Here is an 11,850-nt window from a genome sequence, read left to right as displayed (position 1 = left end):
ACAAATACAACCAAGCACACACACAAGTCACAACCACTCCAGCCAATCACCGCTCATCGATCGTCCACTTTGGACCAACCACGCGCCAAAGGGGGGACCGCAGCCGTTCCCACCTAAGCCCTGCTCATCATATCGAGCGATAACCCTGCCTCATTAATGTGCACATCCCCTCCCGTGGCGGGTTCCACGGAGGACGAAACTAGGGCGTGAAGCCACTCCCGCAAGTGACTCCACTCAGCCGAGCACGCACCTCGAGAACCATAGACAATCATTCATAATCAGCTGCACCACAACAACAACAAACGAAATAACACAACACCAACCGATTACCATAATCAATCAACCACACTGACACTACAATCAGCACAATAACTGATACACTAAACAACCAACAGAAATTAAGTAGGCGAACCTACCTTTAGCCAATCGCAGCGATTCCTTGTTCAATCACATGAAATCAACCAAGCAAGCAAAACCCCTATACAAACAGCATAAAAGCCTATTACTACCACCACAATACTACAAGGAACAACAATGACAAAGATGTTGATGATGACATACCTACGCATCGTATATCGACGTCAAGACCGCTACCCGACTCAAGCAACCTATCCCCAAGGCACAAGCATCCTCAAAGGCTCCCATGGAAGGAATTAAGGTGAAGGAAAAGAGGTAAGACGACATCTAGGTCTGAAGGAAGGAGGTAGAAATGATTTGCGAATCTATCAAAACACGATTATAAACCCTCGCTCCAAAGACGCTACTCGATCGAGTAACCAACCTACTCGATCAAGTGGCCCCTACTCGATCAAGTATCCAAGCTACTCGATCGAGTAGCCCGACTAGATCGAGTACCACTCATCCCAAGGTCTATGACTACACAAGGCATCCCAGGCACCACTTCCCAAGGACTATCACATGCCCCCAAGGTCGGTCAACGTTGGTCAACGGGTCTCTAAAAGGACGGGTATTACAGTCTTCCCCCCTTAAAAAGAACTTTGTCCCCGAAGTTCGACTCATCCTTCCCCAACCACACGACAAGAAACTAAGTTCGACACCATCGTTTACCCGACATAGGTGAACAAAACTACTCAGAAATATTATCCCCACTATGTATGTCCATCAAACATCATCATCGTCAATTGCCTAACACACACCACACACCCAAGTCTCAACGAACCACTACTTGAGTTACCGAACATATAACATGCACCAACACCACATAACATGCACCAACACGACCAATTCGACTATCGCTTACACTACTACATCAAATTATTTAGACATGCATCAACGCAACTTCGAGACTATACTTTCTGTAACACCCTCGAATTTCTCATTTTGACATTTATAATTTATTTAACCATTCTATTACTTTATTTTGTACTTCTAAATTATTTAATTTTATTAATTTTTTTTTTTTTAAACTTGATTTTAACAAAAGCTATATTTTTATAAGCTTATTTATATAAAAATAAATATTTGTAGTCGGATAATATTAATAGCGATAATAATGATAATAATAATATTTCCATTTAAGTTATAGACATATTTCCGTCTATTATGAAACCGTCACATTTCTCTTGTTAAAACTAGATTACTCGGACCAACCACATTTGGACAACATATATATACACTCACTTATACCCTACACTTAAATAAATAACTTGGTCTCACTCTCACACTCACCAAGTGACCAATCCCAACCCACTTTACCTTTCTCCCTTCTTTTCGAAAAATCCCAGCAAGCAGCAACAACAATTGCATTATACACAGGAGCCTTAGATTCCATTTTTACGCCACACAAAAACTCAGATTCCGTCTTCATTTCTCGACCAAATTTGCTAATTCTCGTTCCATTAGCTTTCTCTTCTCATTCTCCTTCTTTGTAGGTAAGAAAGAGTCAAACTTTCCTCCTATCCTTTTCTGACCGTGTCCTTTATGGTTCGAAAATCCCGTGCTAATCGTTTCCTTTGTGTCTAGGTGTGCCATTGGACACCCGGAGTAGTTTTGAGCCGGAACCGTGTTCGTGGTAGAGCAAATAAGGTAACGGTGATGGGATTACTCGACATTATGTTGAAATTTATATGTATTTACATGTGTTGTTAATTTTTACAAAACAAAGTTTTTGTCTTGACTGAGTTCATGTGGTGTCCTTTGAGACGGTTTTATTCGAGTTTTACTTATCGATTTTGAGAAAAGTTGGTACCTTTGGATTCTTGGTAAAGTGGGTAATCATGTTGGGTAATTTGTTTGGATGAATACTATCATTTTCATGCTTAAAATTTCGTCTTAAGACGGACACAAAAATGGACATAAAACCGTGAAACAGGGGTCGTGTGTTGGGCGTTTTGGACGCGATTTGTGGGTTGAAATGGTTGTTGGTTCGAGTCAATTTGATTGCTCATGTCTTGTGTGCATATACATGAATGAATATAGTCTTTTGTTTGGATGAATTCCGCCTTGTAACATGCTTAAAAACTTGTCGTAAGACGGCCTCATAAGTTGCTAGAAAAACCATGTTTATATAGGTTGATAATGGACGACTTTTGTGGACTGTTTTTGAGTCGATTCCACGGATGATTTGAACCGAACAGTTGCTTTCCGTCTCATATGTATATCAAAGTATGTAATGGGTTGGTTGTATGTGAGAAATTTCACCCTTTTCATGCTTAAACTTTCGTCTTAAGACGGTCACAAATGAACTTTATAAATCGTGAAAATGAACCTTGTGGGGCGTTTTTGAGGGCTGTTTTGACAGGTTTCTTTATGCTATATTGAACCACTTTTTTTGCTATTGTCTCAAGTACATGTACATGTTGGGATTGGGTCTTTTGTACGGGTGAAATCTGCCTTGGTTTGGCCTAAGAAACCGTCCTAAGATGGTTGGACAGAGGGGGAAGTAATGTGTTTGTGCCTTGTATCTTTGCGTTTTTTTGGCAGTATTGTATCTTCTTTGTCTTTCTTTGTTGTTTGTGCAAGGGCTGCCAGTTTTGGCACAGGCCGTGGCAGGCTGAGACGGGGTGCGGCCAAGGCCGTGGCCTGGTTGGGCTGGTCATGGCTAGGCCGTAGCCTCGTTTGGGTAAATTTTTGACCGTGAAATACATGTATTCGGGTTTAATTTATTTAACTTCCGTCACATGATTTTGCATCCTAAATTATTTATCTACCGTTCATTTATGTATATTTCTCACATTAATCATAAATATGGAATTTACTATTTATACATGTCATATATTATGAAATGTCTTAATTTCCCATAACATGATTTCTAATCCGTTCATTCTTATCTATTAATTATTTTCATGTACGAGTGAATTATTCTATTTGTTTAATTAAATTGGGTCATATCCATGTAAATTTGTCATTTTGCTATACCTTTTGCTTGACTTACATTTACGCCCCCTTGTGCTTTGTTCGGCAAGTGCGGGTTTGGTCTACTTGTCTTTGTTACGCAAGTACGGCTTTTGACCACTTGTCTTTGTTACGCAAGTGAGTTTTATCTTAGTCTTTCCGCCACTTTCGTCTTTGTTACGGCGATTGGGGTACTCGGTCTCCATTGGTAGTCGAGTCTTGGGTGCGTGCTGTGCTGGCGCACGTCGAATCGGGATGTACACCCGAGAATCTGCAGATTTAGACTGGGACCATCGTAGTCCTACCCGGGGAAATTATAGTCTAAGAGTGGTAAATGTCTTGCATTAAGGATGGTTGCATATGTCATTTTTACTTGGGATGCGTGTCCATAATTATTTAACGGTTACTCATCTTCTTTTATTCAAATGTCTCACATAATTGGATGAATTTATGTTATGCTAATTTTAGTCACTTTAATTACTTTTATTCAATTGGCAAGTTTTATTCCATTGCATTTATTTATTCACATTGCATACAATTATTTTCTTTTGCTTAATGAGTTCCTTGTTATGTTTATTTTAACATGATGTGGTGGGAGAACCAGTTACTCCCCACGATCGTGGCTTTCATGTTTACATGAATGACAGGTTTGTGAAGATGCATTTGTGGGGTTTAGACGTGTGAGCTAGCGAGCACCTTGGACTATTAGTCGATTTAGTAGAATTGCTTAGACTCACTTTTTATCATTTGTCATTCGAGGGATATATTTTCCCTCACCTTGACTATCACGTTTGTATAATTTAAATCTTTATTTCCGCATTTTCTATTTATGTTTTAGGTTTTAATGAACCCGCGCTTTAAACTTTAAAAATTTCAAAAAAATTCCTAATCTCTGCTTAAATTTTATTAGTTTTATTTTCCGCTTTATCGCGGGGTGTCACAGTTGGTATCAGAGCCTTTGTTGCTCCCGACGCGCACACGTGTACCCCAAACTTAAACTTAAACAACGAATGAGAGATGGGTAGAATTAAGGACCTAAGTTGGTAGTCTCTTTGTGTATGCTTCGTGGTAGGTTTTAACATGTTTGTTGATTGTCAATTATTTTTGAACCCTTGGATCAATGACCGTGAGCTTACCTATGTGGAGATGAAGACTTGGTGCCTAGTGCCGGAAACTAAAGATTTGTTCAACCTTTGAAGAATGCTTCTTCTTCCTTGAAGATATTCCTCCTTCTTTGTGTACCCTGTCTTATTCTTTACCTCTTGCTGCATATCCTTCTCTCTTTTCTTTTCCTTGGAAGTTAACTTTGTACCCTTCCAACTTGTCCTTTGTACCTTGCTTGTCCTCCCTTAACGCCTTTTTGATAGTTCTTTTCTTCTGTAGGATGTTAATTTTGGTTGGACAATTTGGCTTTGTGGAGTTTGTTTGTGGTGACCCATAACCCTGGTTTTGACCCTGGTTTCGAGAGGTTGTGATGTTAGAAAGACTTAGGTAGGGTGGTGAGAAATATTTGGTGATTCTTATACCTAGTTCCTTGATAAAGTGAGTATAATTGATTGGTGGATTCTGTGTGTTAAGAGTGAGTTGCCTATGTTACTAAAGTTATAGAACTTGGCTTTGTTGTTTATGTTTGGGATTTGAAAGGTTAGTAGGTTGAGCGTCCTACCTTAGGAGTAAACATGGAATAAAGTTTGTGATTTGAGTTTGGAAAGAGATACCTTTAGGACGTTGATAGCCATACATAGATTGGTGTTGCCTCTTGACAGTTGTTGGGTATGAGTATACCCTTGTTGGTAGTTTTGATCTTGTTTTGTGGAGGTCGTTGTGAATGTTTAGTGATTGGAAATTGTTGAATCACGAGTGTGATGAAATACTTTGTTTCATGGAATAGCTTAGATGTAAAGTGGCGTAAGTTATCTTGAGGAATACTTGGAGGTATTGTGATTGTGAGATTTATTTTATTGGGAAGTTTTTGGAACCGTTTAGGATAATGTTATTTGAGATTTGAGCATCTGGCGTTTCTTTGTTATTTAATTCACTTTCTTCTTTGATCATAAGCGTTACCGATCATAACTCTCTTCCTCGCTTCATCTTGCTCCTCTTTTAAGTTTGATGCTAGTAACCTATAAAGCTCTATCTTGACATCCTTGTTGATTCGACTTTGAACCTTGCCCTGTGAAATTCATCATTGCTCTTTTGATTAGTGAGGTTTGAATCCTCTTGACATACTTGTATTTATGATACCTAAGTTCTTCTCTTTTCGTACAATTTCTAAATATTTCAAACTACCAGTTTTGATTCGTTGTTAAAAGTTCATGTTACTTTTGCAAACTTTACTTATTTTAAAAGGTTCGAAAATGAAAATTTGATTTAGTTCCCTATTTGTTGTTTGGATATAAACTCATTTATCATAATTTTAATTGCTAAACCCGAAATTCCTTTAAATTTTATACAATCCCTGTTAACTTTAATCCATTTAAAATTTCCTGGTGAAAGTTTAATGTTATATTTTCTGGAATTTAACTTCCTTTTGAGTTTAAAGATGAAACCTTTATATCTATTTTGGCTTTTGCAAAAGAAAATTTGAGTGAATTACCTTTTTCTTTTGATTTTAACGTTGATCGGATGTTAGAACTCGTTATTAGAGACGTTTAATAACTTGTTCTACGCTTGTCGGTGAATTGATTTTGTTTTAAATCTGTCTTTGACTTGGAAGGTTAGCGTTCTTGTGTGCACGACAAGAGCAATTTCGTTCCATGAATGAGACCTATACTTTGGAAAACTCTTCATAAATGTTTTGAAAGCATTTTGATTTTCGTTTTATACAAATGATTTGCCTTTTGACCTTATCTTTGATTTGGAATGTGATGTTCTTGAATACGTAACGAGAACACTTCCGTTCCTTTGATGAGAATCTGGTTCCGTCGGAAAATTTTATTTGAAACTTTTGAAAGAATTTTAATTCTTACGATAAGTAACCTTTTAAATGTTTTGGTTACCGATTCCAAAGTTCCAGTTTTGTTTTATATGACCTTTCATTTCTACTTTCAAGTTTCGAGGACGAAACTTTTTAAAAGGTGGGGTGATTGTAACACCCTCGAATTTCTCATATTGACATTTATAATTTATTTAACCATTCTATTACTTTATTTTGTACTTCTAAATTATTTAATTTTATTAATTTTTTTTTTTTTAAACTTGATTTTAACAAAAGCTATATTTTTATAAGCTTATTTATATAAAAATAAATATTTGTAGTCGGATAATATTAATAGCGATAATAATGATAATAATAATATTTCCGTTTAAGTTATAGACATATTTCCGTCTATTATGAAACCGTCACATTTCTCTTGTTAAAACTAGATTACTCGGACCAACCACATTTGGACAACATATATATACACTCACTTATACCCTACACTTAAATAAATAACTTGGTCTCACTCTCACACTCACCAAGTGACCAATCCCAACCCACTTTACCTTTCTCCCTTCTTTTCGAAAAATCCCGACAAAGCGGAAGAACAACAATTGCATTATACACAGGAGCCTTAGATTCCATTTTTACGCCACACAAAAACTCAGATTCCGTCTTCATTTCTCGACCAAATTTGCTAATTCTCGTTCCATTAGCTTTCTCTTCTCATTCTCCTTCTTTGTAGGTAAGAAAGAGTCAAACTTTCCTCCTATCCTTTTCTGACCGTGTCCTTTATGGTTCGAAAATCCCGTGCTAATCGTTTCCTTTGTGTGTAGGTGTGCCATTGGACACCCGGAGTAGTTTTGAGCCGGAACCGTGTTCGTGGTAGAGCAAATAAGGTAACGGTGATGGGATTACTCGACATTATGTTGAAATTTATATGTATTTACATGTGTTGTTAATTTTTACAAAACAAAGTTTTTGTCTTGACTGAGTTCATGTGGTGTCCTTTGAGACGGTTTTATTCGAGTTTTACTTATCGATTTTGAGAAAAGTTGGTACCTTTGGATTCTTGGTAAAGTGGGTAATCATGTTGGGTAATTTGTTTGGATGAATACTATCATTTTCATGCTTAAAATTTCGTCTTAAGACGGACACAAAAATGGACATAAAACTGTAAAACAGGGGCTGTGTTGGGGCGTTTTGGACGCGATTTGTGGGTTGAAATGGTTGTTGGTTCGAGTCAATTTGATTGCTCATGTCTTGTGTGCATATACATGAATGAATATAGTCTTTTGTTTGGATGAATTCCGCCTTGTAACATGCTTAAAAACTTGTCGTAAGACGGCCTCATAAGTTGCTAGAAAAACCATGTTTATATAGGTTGATAATGGACGACTTTTGTGGACTGTTTTTGAGTCGATTCCACGGATGATTTGAACCGAACAGTTGCTTTCCGTCTCATATGTATATCAAAGTATGTAATGGGTTGGTTGTATGTGAGAAATTTCACCCTTTTCATGCTTAAACTTTCGTCTTAAGACGGTCACAAATGAACTTTATAAATCGTGAAAATGAACCTTGTGGGGCGGTTTTTGCGGGCTGTTTTGACGGGTTTCTTTATGCTATATTGAACCATTTTTTTGCTATTGTCTCAAGTACATGTACATGTTGGGATTGGGTCTTTTGTACGGGTGAAATATGCCTTGGTTTGGCCTAGGAAACCGTCCTAAGATGGTTGGACAGAGGGGGAAGTAATGTGTTTGTCTGCTTGTATCTTTGCGTTTTTGGCTTTGTATTGTATCTTTGTCTTTGTCTTTCTGGTTGTTTGTGCAAGGGCTGCCAGTTTTGGCACAGGCCGTGGCAGGCTGAGACGGGTGCGGCCAAGGCCGTGGCCTGGTTAGGTTTGGTCATGGCTAGGCCGTAGCCTCGTTTGGGTAAATTTTTGACCGTGAAATACATGTATTCGGGTTTAATTTATTTAACTTCCGTCACATGATTTTGCATCCTAAATTATTTATCTACCGTTTATTTATGTATATTTCTCACATTAATCATAAATATGGAATTTACTATTTATACATGTCATATATTATGAAATGTCTTAATTTCCCATAACATGATTTCTAATCCGTTCATTCTTATCTATTAATTATTTTCATGTACGAGTGAATTATTCTATTTGTTTAATTAAATTGGGTCATATCCATGTAAATTTGTCATTTTGCTATACCTTTTGCTTGACTTACATTTACGCCCCCTTGTGCTGTTCTGGCAAGTGCGGGTTTGGTCTACTTGTGCTGTTCTGGCAAGTACGGCTTTTGACCACTTGTGCTGTTCTGGCAAGTGAGTTTTATCTTAGTCTTTCCGCCACTTTCGTGCTTTGTTAAGCGATTGGGGTACTCGGTCTCCATTGGTAGTCGAGTCTTGGGTGCGTGCTGTGCTGGCGCACGTCGAATCGGGATGTACACCCGAGAATCTGCAGATTTAGACTGGGACCATCGTAGTCCTACCCGGGGAAATTATAGTCTAAGAGTGGTAAATGTCTTGCATTAAGGATGGTTGCATATGTCATTTTTACTTGGGATGCGTGTCCATAATTATTTAACGGTTACTCATCTTCTTTTATTCAAATGTCTCACATAATTGGATGAACTTATGTTATGCTAATTTTAGTCACTTTAATTACTTTTATTCAATTGGCAAGTTTTATTCCATTGCATTTATTTATTCACATTGCATACAATTATTTTCTGCCTTGCTTAACTGAGTTCCTTGTTATGTTTATTTTAACATGATGTGGCTGGGAGAACCCTGAGTTACTCCCCACTGACTGTGGCTTTCATGTTTACATGAATGACAGGTTTGTGAAGATGCATTTGTGGGGTTTAGACGGGTGAGCTAGCGAGCACCTTGGACTATTAGTCGATTTAGTAGAATTGCTTAGACTCACTTTTTATCATTTCTCATTCGAGGGATATATTTTCCCTCACCTTGACTATCACGTTTGTATAATTTAAATATTTATTTCCGCATTTTCTATTTATGTTTTAGGTTTTAATGAACCCGCGCTTTAAACTTTAAAAATTTCAAAAAAATTCCTAATCTCTGCTTAAATTTTATTAGTTTTATTTTCCGCTTTATCGCGGGGTGTCACACTTTCACTAGTCGTAATTACCAATACCAAACATGCAACACAACGGTCCTATCACAGATTCACAACAATGTATGATTCATAGCCGCACAACGCAAAACCACTACTGACAACTAACGAATGATTACTGAAAATAAGGTATGACGACATGTCATCTTGTTCGACAATTACTCATTCTCACTTAAATATGCAATTTCCTCAACCAAAACTATTAAAACAATCATAAACTCGTACTTGGAATGTAACAGAGATATTGCAAAATATTACAAGCATACGGCAAAATTGTTATAATTTCAGTTTTTTCTTTTGCGACATTACTCTTCCCCTCTAAAAAGGAACTTCGTCCCCGAAGTTCATCATCAGACGACTTCCCTGTCCCTTAACCCGACACCTATCACATCTTATTGACATTACTCATGAACCACCACTAATATTAATTCATATACACATGCCACTTTACACATGGACATTACGTGACCATAACCCCTATAACCGTAAACTATTGAGATTTCATACTACCTCACGGACCCATACATGCACATATCCTGTGACAACTAGCAGCTTCTCAGTAACTTGATATTATACAACCACATGGAAGAAGTGGGGATATTATAAACACAGCAATCGGTAAACCATGACAGATGGTATGCACATATAGACAAAAGGCGATACAATTACTACTAAAACTGCGTGAATTTCTCAAAATCCATGTCCATTCCTGACCACTGACGCCACATAACCACTACTCACAAGCCAAAGATTTGTACATATACAAAAATGAACTTTAAACAGCATTACTTGCATGTCAAGTGCCCGTAACGATACATGTAATCGTCCAGTCACACCTATATCTCACAAAACTTCATTTTTAACGCAAGCACGAGTCAAAACATAACTAATAATGCGACCAAAACATGTTACGAACCTTCAACGATCATGATAAATATCGAAACATCCAAAAATAAAAGCATTCAAACAATTTAAGTTTCGAAAAGTGCCTGTAACAGTATCACTCGATCGAGTGGGTAAGGCACTCGATCGAGCTGGCCCTACTCGATCGAGTATCTTAGCTACTCGGTCGAGTAGCCCGAGATTAGAATACCTCTCCAATAGACACACCTACAGCTACTCGATCGAGTGAGGGGCACTCGATCGAGTGGCTTCAGGTAAAAAATGCTCTAAATTTCAAACACAAGCTATATAATCGCATAACCACGAGTCGGGATGATATCCCAACCACCAATCCTGTAAAACAAGTTCAAAATAAGCAAGTACGGCCTTATGGCCACCGATACAACTAAGTTCCAAAAGAAAGTACCAACCGAAACAACTAACATCCATCAAACTACAAACATAAAAGAAAGGAACGGAGTATTACTCCTCTTGCTGCTGCTCGTCCATCACGACATCTTCATCTCCACCACCACCCGAAGTGCCTGCTCCCAACGTACCAAGACCCGCATCACCAACGGCTCCAGCATCTGGCCTCACGTACCAAGGGGTCAATCCACCGTAAGGGTATGCCTGAGGCTCTCCCCAAGTAGACATGTCCACCCCAAAAGAGTGGAAAACCCCGCTGCTGTTCCCGACTCCCCTCCACCAAACCGGATGAGGTCCCGAGGTCCCAATTCCCTAAACATACGCCATCTCATGCAAGTACCGGATCGTCAAGGTGGAGGACACCCTTTCAGCAAGGTAGCTCTCACGCATCTCCGGGGTATCAAAAGAAGGGTAACCAGGAAACCGATACTGTGGTGGTACCGGTTGCTATGGTTGAGTCTCGGCCACTCTCTCTCGCACTCGGCGTGGCCCTCTCCCAATCCTAGGTTGATCCTCCTCAGCCATCACGTTTTCCCCCTTCCTCAGCTCAGGCATGACTTGGAGGATCTCCGGGTCGATGAAGTACGTCTGCCTCGCAGGACGCGCATCCCCATCCTCCTCCTCGTCAGAATAAGCAGATATAACTGCCACAGGTAAAGGCTCTGTCGGTGGGAGGTGCTCAGGAGCTGGTATCTTCATCCAACTCATGCCCCACACCCTCCACGTTAAACTGCCATCCTCTAAGGTTCTCAACCATTTCAGGTCGAGGAAGTAAGCTCTGTCCAAGGTAGATACCGGGGTGGCTAACGGGGTGTAGGCCAAAGAAGTCTTAAAGGAAGTTAGCTTCTCAGCTAAACGTGTGACAATGGCACCACAACTCAGGATTCTAGTGTCAGACGAGGCCATCAAAGCTAGATCGACACACACTATGGTGGGAGCACTAAAGGTCACTCTCTCAGTCCGCTCGGGGTTTAGGTACACCATTAGAAGCATCAACTCATATGAGTTCAACTTACTCACATCCGATCTCTCGTAGATGAGGCACGACAAGGCACGAAGAAAGATTTTAAAAGTGACATGTTGCACATCATTGATCAACATG

Source organism: Silene latifolia, chromosome Y, assembly GCF_048544455.1.
Source record: "Silene latifolia isolate original U9 population chromosome Y, ASM4854445v1, whole genome shotgun sequence".
In the NCBI taxonomy this organism is placed as follows: domain Eukaryota; kingdom Viridiplantae; phylum Streptophyta; class Magnoliopsida; order Caryophyllales; family Caryophyllaceae; genus Silene; species Silene latifolia.
The sequence above is the reverse complement of the archived record's forward strand: the minus strand, read 5'-3'. Positions refer to the sequence as shown.